At 40.4% G+C, this 20,310-nt stretch overlaps 1 long non-coding RNA gene across 1 annotated transcript in view; it reads right to left on the bottom strand.

The window, feature by feature from the left end:
- The window catches only part of LOC120404725, a 161,684-nt gene that overhangs the window by 122,616 nt on the left and 18,758 nt on the right, over positions 1-20,310 (bottom strand). The window lies entirely within an intron of this gene.

The raw sequence follows: 20,310 nt of genomic DNA, 5'->3' as shown, positions 1-20,310 counted from the left end.
GCTTTTAGTAGAAAGTAAACTTTTTCACTGTAACCATGATGCATTTGTAAGTATGTCAGTGTTCATTACTACATTTATTTTAAAAAAACATGAGTTACCCTCTGTCATCAATTTAAATAATTTCTTAAGTTGTAATGCTGTTTACCCTATTTGACAATGAAGACTTACATTTTTATTATAATCATGGTGCAAAATTGAAAACAAGCCCATAGTTCAGGGGAATTCAATAACCTTGGGGGTGATAAAGGAAGATAAAGCTTTTAACTCTAGGTAGCCTATTCATATCCCCTTCTCCCTCCAATAATGACCAAATGTCATTATCATCTAATGATTCTTCAGTGCCTTCAGTTAAATGAGTTGTTGGTCTTAGGTAGGGTGACCAGATGTCCCAATTTTATAGTGACAGTCCCGATTTTGGGGTCTTTTTCTTATAAAGGCTCCTATTACCCCCCACCCCCACCCCCGTCCCCATTTTTCACATTTGCTCTCTGGTCACCCTAGTCTTAGGCCAATTCCAATTGGAGATATGAACATTCCAAAAAAACATTACCATGACTGCTACAGATTGTCATCCTTTTTGGCAGTCTCAGAAGAGTTGCCAGGAACTGCATAGACCTGGAGACTAAACTACAGTCTCATCACAGGAATCAGGAACACTGGTGAAAGTATGAAGAGAAGCTTGCATTGCCTCTGCTCTATGGATAAGCTGCTTGCAAAGCTGCTAGTTTGGCGGAAGTGTTCTGTAAATTTTCTGTTCTCTATTTTTGGGGAGGGGACAGATTATGTAGTTGTATCATGATGAGTATGACACTTTTTCTATTCCATTAGTATTTCGGGAGGATATTAAACAGCAGCTACTAAAGTTAAACATTTTTAAATCAGCAAGTCCAGCTAACCTGGATCCAAGAGTTTTAAAAGAGTTGACTGAGGAGCTCTCTGGACCATTAATGTTGATTTTTCAATGTCTCAGAACATTGTTGAAGTTCCAGAAGAAAGCTACAGTTGTGCTAATATTTAAAAAAGATAAACAGGATGATCTGGGTAATTACAGGCCTGTCAGTCTGACAGCAAACCAAGGCAAGATAACAGAACAGATAATATAGAACTCTATTAATAAAGAATTACATGATGGTAATATAGTTAATGCCAACGCAGTTACCCATTTAAAAAAAATAACATGTAGAGCTGGAACCAGGGAAGTCATTTTTCATAAGAAACATTCCTTTCATTTCATGTACAGTAGGAATCACTACTGAGCAGGCTTTTCTCCATCATTAGTTTTCCTCTTAATACATCTGCTGGATTAAAAACAAAAATACAACTTCTCTAACCATGACAATCCAACTTTACTGAAGTCAGTAGAGCTACATGATGATCTTGGCCCATTGTTTTTATTCTATTTATACTGGCATTATTGCTGCTGCTCCTCTGTTACTATTATTTATTGCTTATATAGCCCAATAAATGTGCATGATGTTTTACAGACTGAGAAAGATGCAGTCCCTGGTCCCAAAGAATTTATATTTTATGTTAAGACAGCAATAGTAGGAAAATATGACAGAACAGAAACGGGTTGAAATAGGATGCGGATGTCATCATGCAGTCTCCTGGGGAAGTTAGTAAATGTGTCTAAAAGGTAATAAGGCAGCTTTTTGTTTGCCGGATTTTTTTCTACTACTGTTTGTAAATTAATAATGTAGCCAGCTGTAGAGATGGACAGAAAAATATATTCATTGCACACAGTAGCATTAATGCAGCTTTAAAGGTGAGGAATCGAGCACTCAAAATCAATAAATGCAACAAGAAACTTAAAAGCTCAACAATAAGTCTGTGCTTTTGTGCTTATGCTTTAACATATGATCCTTCTTTATGTTGTTATAAATTATTTCTGAATTAATACAATCTCTAATATACTGCAAAGTGCAATATCTTCTACAACCCTATATATAATCAGTTACAGAATCTGTAAGCTTCAGTGAAATCTACAGACTTATATTCTAGACTATTGTCTGAAAGTTATGTGCTAGATTCTTAGATGGTGGAAATCTGTACAGCTCCATTAAAGTCCATGGAGCTTCAATGATTTATCCCTGTCACAGGGCTGATACACCCCATCACCCCATGGGGGCCGGGGATAGGTGAATCACATCCCTGCGGTCAAGTCTGAAGGGTTGCACCACATCTCGGGGCAGTGCGGCCTACAGGCCAGAGTCAGTACTACAACCCTTGCTATCAGGACAGTGCAGCCTACCAGCCAGAGTCAGTGATAGGGCCCTTGCTCTCAGAACAGTGTGGCCTAGCGGCCAGAGTCCATAATACTGGTCAGTGGGGCCACCACCCCGGGGTGAGTGGTGGCCACGTTAGGGGGACCTGGGTCTGCCCTCTCCACCTGGTCCCAACTCAGGGCCCTATCGGTGACAGAGTTGCCTCCACCAGCTTGACAGGGCTCCAACCAAAACACGCCAAGCCTTACTCTGGTTCTGTAACTGTTTCCCTGCAAAACTTCCTTGGGTTACTGAGGGGTGTTGGCATCCAACTCCGACAAGCTGGCCTCTGCATCTTGGAGTGCGGGCGTTTTTCCCTCAGGAGCTTGCAATATACCTCCTTTCCCACCAGTAGTCATCCCAGACTGAGCTGCTCTGCTGGCTTTTATATCCTGCTTCCAGCTGGTGCATGCCCAGCAGAGCCAGTGTGGGCGAGGCCTTCTCAGCTAAGAGAGAGCCTGTACCAATGCGGGGCTGATACAACCCGTTACAATCCCCCTCCGATTAGTTCACTAAGTGGTCAGACTATAGTATCAGAGTTGTATCCAGTAAAGAGAAGCCAAATAGCCCATCTAGTTTAGCCTGTCCTACTTTTCTTAAGGATAAATCCTGACCCATATCTAGAGCTGTATAAAGGAGGAAAAAGAACCTGTTCACCCATGTAGCAGCAGATTCTCTAGCATTCTGTTGAGTGTGAGAATGGGGACCAAGATGGTGCACCTGAGGATGCACTAGGGCCTCTAAGTTAGCATCAAACTCATATCTGGCATAAAATAATATTCAAGAAATTCCCGTTCACTTCAGTAGAGACAGAATTTCAGCCCATCTCTATGTTATCAGAAAGTTCCCCTCACCATGTCTGTCCACATTTTGATGAAGAAAAGACCGAGCATTAGAAGATATGCTGGTAAAATTGTCTGAGTCCTATCTACACTATAAATTCCATTGCTGCTACTCCGAATCGAACTGCACTGGTGGGGAATTGTGGCTATGAACTTCACTAGTGTGAACTAGGCTAAAGGGAGTCAGTGGCAGAGCCAGAATAATTAAAATTGAGAAGTTTCTGGTTTCTACTCCTGTGCTCAGACCACTAAGTCATGCTTCCCTTTCAGGGTAGGTTTTCAGCATTCCACTAGTAGCAATGTAAATCCTCACTGATTCTCTCCAGAATCAGAACAACCTGGATAATATTCAGCAGCAGACAGCTTATCATATCAGTGTGACACCCCAAATTTTAATTGGCCTGTGGGAGATATACAACGAGACCATAAGAATGATATTGCTGGTCTATCAGCATTTAGCACCACAGTGACATGTGTCCTTGAAAACATACATATTTTAGAGATATGATCCCATGCTCGCACAATAAATTTCTCATAGTGAGACTACATTTTCCAGTGTCCTCTGCCCCGCTATGTTCTAGTGGTCCTGATTATTATCTAATCTATTTACTTCTCCACTTGTAGCAGTTCGAGAGCTCCACATCACATTTCAAAAAAAATAAAAACTGCATGCACAGGACTAGTTTATAACAGCAAGCCCTCTGCAAATAAGATTCACATCCAGTATTTCTAGCTCACCCCAGCTGGAATTTATTTGCCAGAGTTTGAATTTCTGGCAAGCAGCTCACTGAATCTGAAAAGAAAAATACCATACACAAAACACACACTTCAACAAAACACAAAGCTTAATTTTGTCAGTAGTGCCAATCAGCAGAAGTGATCCGAATATCTTATCTATAGTATATAGGTTGGTTCTGTGTTTATGGGATAAAAATGTTACTGAGATTTTCCAGATGTACCAGTACAGCCTAGTGCTTGCTCAGAGCCTCACCACACAAACACTCAGGCTGAGCTGCTGCCAGCATCTCTCTCTCTCTCTCTCTCAATCTATTCCTATTTTCATGGGGTCTGCCCTCTGGCTTCACTCTTTTTTTCAGCACTTTTTGTCAATCCAAAATATGTAGACGCTAAGTTAAATCACTCATTTTGTTTATGTGGCTACAAGTTCAGAATCCTTGCCGAAAAAATGTTCTTGGCTTTGGACACAGCAGGCTCTGAGATACCTCCATCTGTTTTAAATATGCCACAAATTGTAGTATGGAAACCACTGCGCTCCACTGGTAGCCAATTTGCTGAATAAACCTATATTAAAAAAAATACAAGGGTGATTCAACTGCAGACTGTTTTTTTTTTTGTATTTTTATATCATTTCATTTTGTAGGAATTCAGTCCTTTAATGGAAGGGATTTAAATATTTGTTGTGACTTAGGCCTGGTCTACACTAGGAAATTAGGTCACTATAACTACACCACTCAGAGGGTGTGAGAAAAATCCATACCCCAGACCAATGCAGTTAAACAGACCTAACCCGCTCCCCAATCCCAGCATAGGCAGTGCTAAATTGATGGGAGAATTCTCCTGTCAACCTAGCTACCGCCATTTTAGATTTGTGAATAGGTGTAATAGAATTGGGTAGCAGAATAATGTTCCAGGCAAGAGGGTCTCTGGAGCATTGTCTCTTTTTTAATCTGTTTATACAGTGCCTAGCACAGTGGGACCCTGATAATTTATTGAATACAGGAAGTGCAATATAAATAATAATAAATTCAATTTGTTGATGGTCTTTTAAATTCTACTATTGCTTGAAAAAGTGATTTGCTAGAACTTGGGCAAGTTGTTATCTCCTCTTTATGCCTCTCTTGCCCCTCTCACTCTGTCTGTTTTGTCTCTTTATGTTGTAAGATCCTGAGGACAGGGATTTTCTCTTACTATGCAGGCATAGAGTACCTATCACAATAGGGCCCCGATCTCAGTCAGGACCTGAAGACACTAATGTAAATAAATAAATCCTGAATATGGTATCCATGTTTTTCACTTTGGCCAGGGATGTGCCTTAAAGACAGCACCTTGAGGGCAGCATCCCAGGAAAATATAATCCTACACACTTGTATGAGAGTTATACCTCAGAAGAGACTAGCTGAAGGATATTAGAGGAAAGAATGCAGTGTCTGTTTCTACTCAATTTTACAGATAAACTGACCTAAGCACAAGGAGGTCAAGGGACTTTTCAAAGTTGCATAGTAGTACTAGGTCTGGAATCCAGGCTTTGCCTGGCTCTCAATCGATTGTTGTAGCCACCATATTGTAACTGAATCATAACAATCACATTTCTAAACAAGTATATAAAACAAGTTATTCACAGTATTTCAAAACATACCACAAGCAGTTCCCTGGGCTAAGGGGTTACGTTGCAAACTGAGAGTCAGATTCCCCACTGCATTGGGTTAACATCCCCACTGATTCTGAGGACCTCTTGGTCCTACGTGCAACTTAGTTGCTGTGAAATGGGCCTGGCTTTATAGCCAGCTGAAAAACTCCATGTAGCCAGTTAAGTTGGTTTTCCAGCTCCAGTGGTGCAAAGCATTCAGATTAGGGGAGGATTTGTCCCTCAGTCGAGTAACATATCTTGGCTCCTGTAGTTAGGAGTTGCTCTTTTGTGACTTTAGAGCATAAGCCCCCTACTACAGTGTGTGCTTGATATCTAAGTTTCAAAGGGCCATTAGAACATGACCTGCAGGTACTTGTGCTCCTAGTTTCCTGACTCCCAGTTGCAGCAACTCTATGGGTTGGGACAGCAGTTGCACTTTTACCCTGAGACCTTAGAGGATATTAATGGCAACATCGTCTAGCAATGGTGGTTTCATGGCTATTCTCAGGGAAATTCCATAACTTAATACCAGGAAGGTTTTAATGTGGGGGGCAGGTGAGAGGTAGTTATGCCATACTCCCAAGTCTCTCTGTTTCCAATTTAAAGAGGAGAGGGGAGGCAAAATTGAGATAGTGTTTCCACATACCAGTAGGTTTTTGGCATATCCCCTCCTCTTCATCATTGTATACAGAACAGTACAAAACAATCCTCAATCAATATTTTTATTGCCACTGTAATTAACATTTCTCAAACCACAAAATATTCTTCAAAATTATTTTTAAACTGCATTGTTGTTTTCATTTCCTCACTTATGGCTGCTCCCCTGCAGCTATCATCTGCTTCAGTTGCCACTGAAATAAATCATTGCTTCAGTTTGGCAAAGTCAAATGACTCTGGCAGTTTGATCTGGGTTGTGGCTGAACTTGTGGTGTTTACTGATGTGGCCTTCTAAGGAGTATGGAACCTTCAAATTATTATTATTATTATTATTTACTACAAGTTGAATTTTGCAGTGAATTATTAGTGCTCCATAAAATCAGGAGTTCTTATATGCGCTAGCATTATATGTAAAAAAGGCAACTCAGAGCCAAATCCTGGCTTCTTTGCCACAAGTCAGGGTGAGAGCTCCATGGGCCCTCCCTTCCACTTCCATGTCAATGCAGAGGGAAGCTGAAAGCCCAGTGTTTATATATCCTGATCACACAATGCAGGGAAATCATAGACCCAAGGGCGAGAGCAGGGCAAAATTCTCCTTCTTGCCAGATAAGTGTACCCAAGCTCTATTTCAGATGAGCCATCTCCAGAGATGAGCGAGTTCAATCTCCACACACACCCCATTCAGTCTTTGGTGTCTCAGCGAAGACTGTCAACTAATGCTACTTTGATCAGGACAACTACTCCACTACAGACTGGACCAACGCCACAAATTCATTATGCATAGCCCACCAACCCACAGGGCATAGCACTTTGAAATTGCTGCTGGTCTGGATTCTGAGGATACGGTTGAAAGGTTTAATATGCCATTATCAATTCACTGAGCTACCCAGTCTCTCTCCCCACTCTTAATCATACCGATGGTCACACTGCCTCGCTATGCTGCTCCATAAGGAAAATCACATGGTAGGGTGCCTAATCTCTCTGCAAGTGAAAAAGGCATTCCTGGAGCTCTTTTGGGGGGCAAAGACCATCTGTGAGCTCTTGCAAAAATAAAACAGCCAAACAGCCCTCAGTCAATCGTGTTCTCCTTTCTCCAGGGACACCTTTACAGGAACTTACACGAAAGCCAAAACAGCAGTAGCAAAAGAAAGGCATCAACTGCCTCCCCAGGCATACAGACCTACAGGTAAAGCTGCAACTCACACTTAGCTGCTTCCCCTGTGCTGTCTCCCAGGCAACCTTTTATATTTCCAGTGCTCCCTCTGGTAGGTCAGGGTTAATTGGCTGCTGCATTAACCCTTTAAGGTCTGAGCTAGGGCGCACTCTTGAACCTGTCACACCATCTTTTTTGTTATGTAGGTATACTATAGTGGCTAGCACAATTTGGCTGTAGTCCCTGACTATGCTTTTAGGCAATTCTGCAATAAAAATAAATAAATAAGACTGTTATATTTGAATACCAGGGTAGTAACTCAGGATACCAGACTGGTCACACTAGAGGCTCAGGGGTTTTCACACCAGTATCTGCTGCCTAGATATAATGATTGGCACCCTATAAACACTTAAGACAGACTCTTTCCTTTATTCTGACCCTTCTTTATCATCATTTAAAATCTCAGTCCATTCCCAACAAAGCAGTTGCATGTGTTGCACTGAATCTGCCTTCAGGGCAAGTAAACAGCTTTTTAAATACCTTGTATATGCTTGGGGGTGGAGGGAGGATCACATTTATTTTTAATTTTTAACCAGCATATAAAAATTAAAATAATAAGTTTTTTCTACAGAGGACATATTAAATTAATATGAACTAACAAAGCAAAATTGTACATTCCTAGATTTAGTGTCATGAAAAAACTGCAATTATTCATTAGTCAAATATTTCTAAACCAAACAGTGAAGCTGGACAGTCTATCTAACCTTTACTTCAGTGAAATGGCATTCCTGTGAATTCATAGTTTCCTCTGCCTGTCCTGGTATCAATACTGCATTGTTCTCTTGCCTGCAGCAACCCCGCTGTTAAAAACAAGACTGAACTTGCCAATTACTTCTGCCCAAAAGCTGCTCTAAAGCTAACCACTAACTAATAGCTCAGTAGTTCCAGGTTACCCTAATCTCATTACTAAGTGTATTTTCTTTCTTCAACAGTTTTTTCAGTGAGAAATCTGCATTAAAAACTGAACTGATTCCAGTCACCAGAGAGCTGAGATACAGATGCTGTTTAAGTGTCCTAACATTCCACCCAGAGCTGGGCTAATGCCAAAATTCAGAGCTAGAGCCATTTTGCCATCTCCGTGCCCCCTCCTCCCCCCCCCCAGACAAAAAATAGAACTCAGCGGTATTCAGAGAAGAGGCCATTAAAGGAATAAAGGCCAGCTGGAAAAAATGGATCCAGATTCTGAGTATAGGAGTGTATGGATGGGTTTTGGTTCAGTTTCACCTTTAATTCCACCCATGCTGAGACTTTGAAACTAGGTTTACAAAGTAGTTTTTATGGTCTGAAGTAAACTGACATGGCACAGAAAATGGATACCTATAGAAAACCCAAGTATTGTTTTGTGTTAGCTGGGCTAAAAGCTTAAACAAAAAATTACGTACTATGTTTTATTCGGAGATTGTTTTGATGCAGCACTGGGTTACAGCTTCTGTTCCCAGATTTTATAGAAACTGACATCAGATTTAGCACTGCTCCTTGGTTTTTAAAAAAAGGTATTCTATATTTTTCTGTGACTAAGGTCACTGCATGTCATTGGGCTCCACAAAGCATATTGGAATCAAGTCCAGCCCAAAACTGACTTCTGAGCAGACTGTTTTTCTTAAGTCATGATCTATTTCTGTCTTTTATACCCACATGGATTAGAGTATATTTTAGAATGGAAGCATATATCCACGATTTGGTAAATTATGCCCCCAAAATAATACAAGAAATCTACAGATGACTTGGCAGACTTTCTCTGAATTCCATGGAATTCCACCAAAACTGGGTATACTGGAGCAAATTCATTCCTGGAATTACACCAAGGATGAATTTGTCCCCGTCTGTTGCATTTTAACTTCATTAATGATAATTAAGATAATTGTTCTGGGTCACATGTATGTGATAATCCAAGGTGGGAATGAATTTAGGTCTTATTCCAAGGGGAAGATGGAAATGTAAGGTATTTCTCCACTCTGTCTTTCTCTGTATTGCTGGAAGTGACTATTGAGGGCCTCCCTCTTATATTTTACAATATTAAGTTCTGTTCTCATAAAAGGGTTAAATAACAGCCGTTCTTGCAGGGCCGGCTCCAGGCACCAGCTTAGCAAGCAGGTGCTTGGGGAAGCCAAGGGAAAGGGGCGGTGTCATAGGTTTATTCCCCACTTTGAACTTTAGCGTTTACAAGATGGGGACCTGCATGGACTCCTCTAAATTAAAATTCTAATTTAGATCTGGTTCTTGCTGCCACCTGTCAAGTTTTAAGTGTCTGACACACTCCCTGTTCCCCCAAAACTTTCCCTGGGGAACACAGATTCAAACTTGAATCTCAACACAAAGGGAAACAACCCATTTCCTCCCTCCCCTCTCCTAGTGCTTAGGAGAGATCCTGGATTCAAATTCCTTGAATCAAAACAAAGAGGGATTCACTTTTCCCCCCTCCCTTTCCCCAGAAAATCCAAACAAGGAAGAAATCAATGAAGTTCTAAAAAGAAAAGATTTTATTAAAAAGAAAGAAAAAAAGTACACTATCTCTGTAATACCAGGATGGAAAAATACAGAGTCTAACTTATAAACCTGGAGAGGCTCTCCCCCCGCCTCCTTTCTCAGAATAATCAAAGTAACAGCAAACAGAAATAAAGATATTTCTTCAGCAAACACACAATTGCAAATGTAAAAATCAAATTATAAGACTAGTCCGCCTTTCTAATACTCACTATACTGAATAGAAGAAAATACTTCAGGAAACTTGGAGAACTTGAAGAATATGTCTGGCCTCTCTTAGATCCAAAAAGAGAACAAAGACCCAACAAGGAACACAGAGATTTGAAATTATCTTGTCCCCTGATTGGTCCTCTGGTCAGGTGTTCATCAGATTACTGAGCTTGTTAACCCTTAACTATCTGTTATGACAGGCGGCATGTCAGGCTCTTTGGCGGCAATTTGAAGGCGGGTCCCTCAGTCCCTCTTGGAGGGAAGGACCTGCCACCAAAGAAGAAAGTGGCACGGTGGAGCTACCGCCGATCGCGGCTATTTTTCTTCTTTTTTTTTCTGCAGCTTGGGGTGGCAAAAACCCTGCAGCCGGCCCTGCCTTCTTGTCTAGTCATATTCCTTTTTCATGGAAACTTCCATGCATACAGTACAATAGATATTATTTTGTTTATCATTTTTTGAACAAAGTCTATCCCAAAATGCTTTACTGGGTTATACAATAAATAAGAGCAAAAGGAGAAATTAACAGGTATATGTAAGGGAAAAAAGATATGTGTTGACTTGATATTTTAGAAGAAATAGAGGACAGATAAAGCAGAGAGGCATGGCACAGGAAAGGTGTTCCAGATAGCAGAAGCTGTACAGAAGAAGACTTTCTCATCAACATATCCAGCCAGTAGGAAGGGAAAGAAAGGTGAAACAAGTGCTTCTGACTGCCTCCATATTTTTGTGTGATATGCAGCTTTGTTCTTGGCTATTGTACTATAGCCTGTTTCTCCTGCTACCAAGGTTATTTAATGATATCATCAAAAAATTTGTCTCCTGAGATTGTCTGAGAGTCTCAAATATTACAGAACAAGAGATTTTATATTAGCAATCAATGTTCTCTATCCTCTTCCTGCCCTGTGGATATTCTCCTAAGCTTCCTTGTGCGTTATGCTGAAAAGTGCATGTCCCTTGTACGTAATTAAGTAACAATGGTTAACACTGATTCTAAAGCTGGTTGGGAATTTTTCAATGAAATGTTTTTTCACTGCAAAATGCCAGTTCATCTAAGCCAAAATTTTTCAGAAAACAGTTTCAAAGAAACTTTCAACAGGAAGGTTTCTCAGGTCCAGGATGGAATTGTTGGTGTGAATGACAACCCAAGAACAGCTAATAGCCTGGATTTGGGAGATGCAGGGGCAAGTCACTGCTCTTCTTGATTTGGTCCAGGAGTTGAACTGGGAGTGGGTGGGGGTCCCACAGCCTGGATGAGCACCCTAATCACAGAGCAAGAGAGTCTTTCCTTCTGGTACACTGAATTGTACAGAGCAGTACAATTCCGGCACTTGAAATTGAAAGAGACTCAGGTAGAGCAAGGACTTGAACCTGGGTCTCCCATATGCAAGGTGAGTAGCCTAACCACTTATTGTGGGGTGAGGCGCTTCCTTGCTGTCCATTTATTTAGGGGGAGAAAAAAACCTTCAGATGGTCTCAGATTCATTCAGCGTCAAAATAAAAGCAAATTCCAAAACCTCAACATTTTTCACAAAACAAAATTCTTGTCTTCTGGCCAGACCTACTGATTGGTCTGATTGTGATTCTTAGACATCTTAATGGATTGAAATTCTATTTGCCTCCTATTATAAAGTGTTGCCAAAAAAAAAAAGCATGTAAATTGAAATGCACTAGGAAGTTTCAAGACTTTTTCTCCTCTTTCTTATAAAAGACAGCAGAGAACTTTTATTAGAGCCCACCCTCCCAATGAAAGCCTGAGAAACCACCCTTTGTGCAAAAGATCCCTGTGCAGAAGAACCCCCACACCTCTGAATGCCATATTTAACATTTAAGACTCAGGTAAAAGCACAAAACTTCTCCAACAGTTTCTCGATGGAAAAACTTTGCAGGACCGTGGGAAATCTCTGCAAAGTAAACTGGGGAAAGAGTCCTCCCCATTCCATAGAGCAGGATCAGAGTCACACAGAGACTATTCTCACCTAATGGGCTGTTCTTGTCTCCACAGAGAGGAGAAATGGAGGATCTTTACATTGGTAGAACTTCACTTCCCTTTGCCTGTCACACAAAGAGCTGCCACAGAGCTGGGTTCTGGGCCATACTGTGGCTGTATAATCAGTGTGACCTCATCAAACCTTCCTCTCTAACTTAAGCAACAGAGTCACAATTGTTGCATAGCCAAAGGGATCTCCACATCCATAGACCTAAGTAAAGGAATTACCCCAGTGGGTTATGTGGTCCTTAAGTGATACATTAGGCCTTACATAACCCTTCTCACTGTGCAGATCTTCATTTAAAGTCTTGAGACTACATCCCCAAAAAACTGCAGGCGATTGCTGTCCTTTGGGGTGAACTTTCATCCAAAATTAAACTGGATAGTTAATTAAAAACAAGCATTGGTGAGAGCCAGTAGTCTACACTGATCATTAATATTTGTTTTAGATTACATTTCTTTCAGATTTGTCATTAAGACCTGTACAAATAATCCATTTTCAACCAGTTGTGACCAACATTTTCTTTTCCTTTTCCTTTGTTTTACTGTAACAAATACATGTGATGATGTCTCTCTGGTAGCTGGGCCCAGCACAGAGAACAGCCTGCTACTTAACTGTCAGCTAACAGAATTACTCCTTCAGCTCAAGCGGTAGGGGGTTCTGATTTAGAGCCCTGATCAAAAACTCACTGAGCCCACTAGGAGCCTTTCCATTGACTTCAGTGGACTTTAGATCAAGCCCTTGCAGCTGAATGTCTCTGCTTCAATCCCACTGATGAGTTCAGTGTCTGTAGGTCTAGGTGGACATAGATTACTACATAACCGTGTAATGGAGTATACCTTCTATGAGTTTTCTGACTGGCAGCAAAGTATTTAGTAACCATTCTTTCTCCTTAAGATTGAAAGTTCAGCACTTGGGAATTTTGTTTTTCTGAGAACTGCATGAATAGAAGCTGAATTTCATAATGACTCTTTAACCTCTGCTGGCTGGCTGATGTTAACTTTTCCATTACCACAACTTCTCAAATCCTTTCATAACAATAGTGTATGATTGTGCAGGAGGAAGCAGGGGGATTTTTTACAGTGAATGGCAGTTACCAGCCTTGATGATACTAGTAAGCACTCTAGAGACTGGAGAGTGCTTTTACGAAGAGTCCCAGCCCCAAAGAATCAGTACGGTGGGACAAATTTGGCTGACAATAAACATGCGAGAAAATCTGCAGGCAGCCTTGGAAGCTGAATGTCAATTTATCCTTTCCCAAAAGGTTCACAGAGATTCTCCACAGTCTTCTGTCACTGATATCAAAAAGGGGTGTAAAGGGAGACAATCATGAAGAAAGTGGGTTTGTCCATGTATGTTTGTGTGTATGCATATCTATATCATTTGTATGTATGCTGATTATCTGGCTTACCCATGGTCCCTCATGCGGCTGAGTAACCTATTTATTATGATCAATTTGTCTATTTTTTCCCAATGTGCTCTTTTTTTTTATTTAGTTATAATTGTTCAACATTTTCAGCAAACATACTTCAGCCAATGGGTTGTATGCAAACTTTTCACTCCATGACCAAGATCCTCTCTGGTCCAGCTGAGCTATAGTCAGTTAGGACCTGAGCAGATGGGGGACAAAGGTGGCATTAAATTTTATCCTGGGGCCAGCTGGGAGCTGTCCTAACCTATCTCAATAACTAATGGCCCCAAAGAGCATTTCTGGCAACTAGAGATCAACTGGGTGTATGGGAGGCCTGCCCAGGCCTCCTACACTAGAAATGAAGAGGCAGGTGGGACTTAGAGCTGGCCAGAACATTTCATTTTGCTGAAACAGTTCATAGAAGATTTTGTGGGGGAGGGGAGGAAGGAAGAGCAAGCCACATACCCTTTAGCTTGGTGGTGCAGGCACTGACCTGGCACATAGGAAACCCAGGTATAAGTTCCTACTCTGTGTGATTCAGAGCAGAATTTTTCATCCCAGATCATTCTGAATCAGAGCAGGAACTTGAATCTGGGTCTCCCACATGCCAGGCCTGTGCTCTTAACACAAACATTTTGATTTGAAAATAGACATTTCCAGACAATTCCATATTCATGAAAGGATTTGATTAATTCCAATGCAAAACCCAACAAAATTTTGATACCTTGAAAGTTCCCATGAAACAGAATTGTTGTCTTCCAGTCAGCTCTAATGGCCTGTGGGTCTCTCTGCTGGCCCTGGCAGTCCCTTCCAACCCTATGATTCTTTGTCACCAGAAGTTTTCCCTACACTGAATTAATCCCTTGACAACTAGATCCACCAAGTTTCAGACTGCTTTGTACAAGTGGCCCTACTTGAAGGAGTCTTACTAGACATAAGAACCAGACTATGACAAGGTAAAAGCAGCAGCCTGGACAGAGTTAAGAAGTCTCTGCTAATCACATGTTTAGACAGGATATATAAGGAAGTAAAAGCTGGATACAGGGCTGCAGGTGATGGATGTGTCCTCTTCCCCCATTGATGGAGGCAGGGAAAAGCCTCTTAGGGGCTATGACTGGTGTTTGCAGTTGAGTTATGTTGTGTTGTGTTATTTTGTTTTGATTTGTAACCTATGTTGTAAACAATCAACACATCCCTAAGGGCCTTAAAAAGGAAGCTGGCATGGAGTTTGCTTCCCTTCCCTTTCTAGTGAAACAGCTCAGCTGCATACACCAGACTTATGTCTTCCACTATTCATGGTATGTGACCGATTACCTATGTCACATGGTATCAATTCTGCTCCCTGATTGGAGGACAGCATTTATAAACAGAGGTGAGTACTTCCTGTGCACATGGCAGATACTTGTATTTACCTACAAACATTCCTGTTCATGCATGAATATAAGTGTTGCATGAAAAACAGCCTTTCCCCAAATATACATGTGTGTCATATTGTCTGGAGTGCCTCATGACCAAACTGGTGGTGTGTTCTGTAATTAGAATTCACCGTCGCAGTAACAAATATGAACTCCTGGATCACTATAACAGTCTTACCATGGAATCACAGATAGTCCCCTTAGACACTCCAGTCTAACTTGCCACCCAGAAAACTGGACTTAGTAATACATGGTCACATACACCAAAGATCACACCACATTCAGGTTGCTTCCAGTCCCAGGAGACCAGTCACTTACCCCAGATCAATTGGTACCCTAGAACTCCTGTAGCCTATCCTGTAATAAACTAATCAAAGGTTTATTAACTATGAAAAAGAAATGAGTTATTTACAGGTTAAAGCAAGCAAACATATACACACAAGTGATTTACCATCTAAATCCTAAGAGTGACAGAGTTGTAGTGATCTGTCAGTTCAAAGTGTCTTTCAGGGCACACCCAAGAGGCAGCCCCTGAGGATTTCTAACTTCAGTTCAGTCTCTGGCCCTGTCCGAGTTCAAACAGCCAAAAAGATGGAAAATTTCCCTGTGGCTTTGTTTTATTTCCTTCATTCAGCTTCCAAGTCCACAGGATGAGCTTCCTTGCAGTAGCATTTCCCAGGTGTGATAGGGTCATGAACCAATCCTTTGTATTGTGATGTTCCTTGATGACCCATCTGATTTTGATAGTTCTTTTGGATGGGGAGGGGTGACTATTCCCAGGCAAAACTTACATATTTTCTTATAGCATGGAATACAGGCATTGCAAGTGAGTTTAATGCATGCAGCAACTTACAAGCATTTCATACAGTCTAAACACTAGAAACATTCTTATAACATTAATATCTATTCTGAGCAAAACTAACATACAGGTGAACTGGTCTTGCCTCCAGCTATGAGTTTGTTAGTTCTTAGCTTATGCCAGCAGCCTGAACAAAAACCCATTTGCATGAATGGTCACAGAAAAGCAAACAAAAGGGATGGGAATGTGACCAAATTAAAAAGCCCCTCATCTAGCATGACCAGATTTCCCGATTTTATAGGGATAGTCCCAATATTTGGGGTTTTGTCTTATATAGGCGCCCATTACCCCCGCCCCTTGTCTCAGTTTTTCACACTTGCTATCTGGTCACCCTACCCTCATCTGAAATTCTGTGTGATTTCCTACATCCACAATCCTCCATAAATCATGAAGGATACACCTCCTACAGCAACACTATATTAGTGAAATATTCTTCCTTTTTCTCCAACAATGGGAAAACCACCACAACCATAAGCAATGCTAACTTATGCTAAGGCATTTGTCCTTCTGCCCTTAAGGCAAAATTCTCCTCTCAGGGCAGATCTCAGTTCCAGTATTCTGCCTTCCCTGCATGCACACAATTATTCTCAAGTTGTGATAGAGACATTAGATATAATTTTGAGAATAATTATATATTATGAATACTCCTTTGGAAATAAATTTACCTTGGTTATGGATCATAAACCTCTGATAAAGATAGCAGGTACAAAGGAAGGTAGTATTTAAAAGCACTTACACAGATGTCTCTGTTACAAGGGTTGCCTCCCAATGGGAGTATAGTTTTCCACCCTTTCCAGTCTTAAATAGTCTCTGACCAGAAAGGTCTAGCTCCAAGGGAAGTCAATGAACTGTGATCCTCTATTCAGGTATTCCTTCCCTAGCAGCGGCCAGGATAGAGAGAGTGGCTTTAATCTTAGTTGTATAGCAACATGATATCCAGTATGAGCCTCTGAGCAACATGCTAATGCTGATGCATGATGTGGCACTAGTGCCTCTTCTGTGCTTTGGACCTGTCAACATTAGGCCCATTGTTCCTGATCCTGTATTTACAGAAATCTATGGCTAAACTAACAAAGAGTTCAGTATGAGCAGGATCAGGCCTACAGTTTGTAAAGCATTTTAATATCCATCGGGAAGAAATCAAATGCAAGATAGTAATTATTATATCAATAAAAATACAATGATCAGTTATTTATCTTGTGTATTTATTTCTTTACATTTAAATCCTTTTGAAAGATGTGAATGCACAGCTCAAATCCTAAGAGAAACAAATTAGAGTTAAGTTCCTATTTGTTTATGGCAGCACTCAGGAAGTGCTAGGTACTTTCCAGACATTGAAAAAGGGACACTCCCTGCTCTGAGGGGCAATCTAAGGCAGACAGACAAGAAGACAGCAATTAAGGGAAGCTGCACAACATATAGTACTTTTTTAATGTAAGACAACGAGAAGGAAATATTTTTGTCCACTTGAAATATTTCAGATAAAGAGAACTTTAATATTAGCAAAAATGCAGAGGAGGCAGCTTTATATTTCCCATTAATGGTAGTTTCAGATTTAAGCAAAGTTAATTTTCTACTGACCAGAGTTCTCAATAGGCATCAAGATGCCAGCTTCCCAAAATAAGCACTGCTAAAGTAATCAGACTGGAGACAATGTATTGAAAAGTTTAGCTTTCAAGTTAAAAAATGTAACAGCAAACCAGAGCAATGCAGGTTAGATATAACACCACTTTCAGCAGCATACAAAGGATGACAAATAGGCTCAATGGCTGCCTTGAAAGAAATTTTTTACTTCTTTGTGGTCTCTCTAAGCAAAAGGGCACATGCTGGAAAATGACTAGCCCTGCAACTCCCTTCCAAAAAGGTGTGTTTGAAAGGCTTTGTGCTAATGAAATCCATATGGGCAGCACACTGCTGGGACTATTTTTAGTTTTGTCACCCTTTGTGTTTTGCTAACTTACTAGATCATATTTCTTAGCTTTCTGTTACCTACAAACATACTTTTAAATTCTCCCTTCCTCAATTCAGTACATTCTTAGAAGTCCAGAGTTTAAAATATTGTATGAAACCATAAGTCATTATCAAAGTATTTTTATACAAAAGCAATGATTTTCCTGCCATGCTTTTTTTGAGAAACATAATTCTGATGCACTTCCTTTAAAAAATAATCTTCTGAAAAAGACACCTTCAGGGTCTCATCCATTCAACTTCACTTGGCATAAGAACTTTCTAATCAAAGACTATCTAGGAGACGATAGCATGGGTGGAAAGCCATGTTTCCATTAGGAGGTAATCCTGACAGTAGATAAATTTGTCTGAGAGCTCCCAGATTCTATAGTGATAAGAACATTAGAAATGTATGTGATCACATATTCAAATAATAATGCAAACAAACTATTGCACAATGTGCAAAATGTCACAAAAACAACCACCACAATTGGTACTATCAGCAAACTGGTTGGCAGCCACAGCAGGTAGGCCAAGGACTGAATGAACTCAGAGGTGCTCCCTCCAGGTCAGAGTACAAATATGCTGGCAGTGCCCTGTGGGAAATTATTGCTGCACTGCCATAGTATGTGATGTGCCTAGCAGGATAATATGCCAAAATGGCTTCCTTAAACATGTATTTGTAGTGGCTCAGTTGGTGCAACTTTTGCCCCACCCCCCGGTCACTTCCTACACTAGGACTTCAACGCCAATGTAGGTCTGACACTACAGTGCAATAGCAGAGAGGTGCTGCTCCATTACGCTTTGTCTTCACTAGGAAACATTAAATATGTAATTCTACAGTGGTGGCACCAGCAGTGTACACTGCAATGTAGCTAGGGCACACGATGCCATCTAACTTTGTGCCAGGCTTTCTCTATAGCTTCCACTATTGCTGCTGCCAGTAGAGCTGCACTGATGGAAAACTATGGCTCTGAATTTTGCCAGTGTGCAGTGAACCTTTGAGGTAGCATGCTTACAATTAAGGCATTGATTAAAGCAAGATCCCTTCTGATCGTCTTTAGTGGCTGTTAATGTGGAAGCTGATGAGCCAATGACATTTCTTGGAAACAGTATAGGATAATTCTTAACTTAGAATTCCAGTCCAACAGCCCCTCTCTGAAAAACAGCTTCTAATGTCCAAGGCTGTGTGTGAGCTATTGTTGAGTGAGATTTGGATCTGGAATAAAGTTGTTTCCATGTTCACCCTGGAGATTTAATTATTTATGTATTGCTGCTCACAATTCTAAAAAACATTCTACTCCCTTACCTCTCCTTTTTATTGCTCTATCCCTGATATTTAACTGTATAGACTAATCATTTATAGGGAACTCCTCTTATTTTATTGCTTTCTAAAGAAGAGCCAGAAAACATCCTCAAACAGCTGTCTAAAAGTGAATCATTTTTAACAAGAATGTTCTAGGACCTCCTAGAAAGAGGTGTATACAGTTAAGATCTGCCCATTTTCACATGTGACTCAAGGTGGAGATACCAGACAAGATTCATAATGGAAAAATTCCAGTCTTACATAAGCCCACAACAGTATTTAGGTGGACTTGTCCCTGTCCCATGCACATATGCACACAGAGTTCAGTTAGTGGCTTGGGAATTCCTTGGATCTTAAACTCAAGCTCATTTTTGTTCTATTGAATATGTTTATTACTGCATTCCAACTTGAAATACCTCTTTCCTGCTTGGCTCTGCTCTTTTCAAAACTGTACATTGCTTGTCTATATTGTATTCAGTGGTAAGCAAAGATTAAACACATCAAGAAAAAATAGATTTAGAAGAGATCATTGTGTACTTTATTGTTCTGTCTGAGCTCCCTTGGAATCTGGTGCAACAAAGGATCAAATATATAAAATCTGCCTGTTTTTGTAAGAGAAGATCCAGTGTATTCACGCTATCCTTCAGTGAATGACACTAATCTGTTTTCTAATTATATTTTATGGTCTGCAGGCTCTTTGTGTATTCAGTTTGTGAAGGGCTGCCATATTTGGTGGAGTGCTGCTTCTAGTCCTTTTATAGCATTCCTGCCATGTGTTGACAATAGCTCTCATGCTCCTAATTTTATGAAGCTCTCTGGGGTGAAAGGCACTATACAAATGCAGGACATTACTAATATTTAACACCAAGCCCAGAAACTCCAGAAAGATTCTTGCACATTCGGATGCTGCCAATGATGTTGGCTTTTTATTTTGTTTGTTTCATTGTTGTTGCTGTTGCTCCCGATTTGTTTTAAATCAGCATATGACTTGGAATCTCCAAGATCATATTTAAACTTGCCAGCCAATGTGGAAAAATAAGTAAACAGGTTAACTGAAACTCTCAGTTCTACTGTTTTTCCAAGTCCCCATAAAGAAAACTCTAGCAAATTGCAAGTTCCATATCCAGTAAAAATTATGCTTTTCATAGGATTGTAAGATTAAAATAGATATATGCACCAAGTGCAATTGTAACAAGATCCACCCGATATAGTGAATTTGCAATCATAATGTAAGTTTCATCCAAGACAATATTGCACAGCAAGGTAGCCTTGTCTGGATCTAATAATGCTCTGTAAGCCCAACATATGTATTTAAACATTTCTAATTAAAGAAACCAATAGAATTA

Source organism: Mauremys reevesii, linkage group 4, assembly GCF_016161935.1.
Source record: "Mauremys reevesii isolate NIE-2019 linkage group 4, ASM1616193v1, whole genome shotgun sequence".
Lineage (NCBI taxonomy): Eukaryota > Metazoa > Chordata > Testudines > Geoemydidae > Mauremys > Mauremys reevesii.
This window is presented reverse-complemented; position numbering and strand designations above follow the sequence as displayed.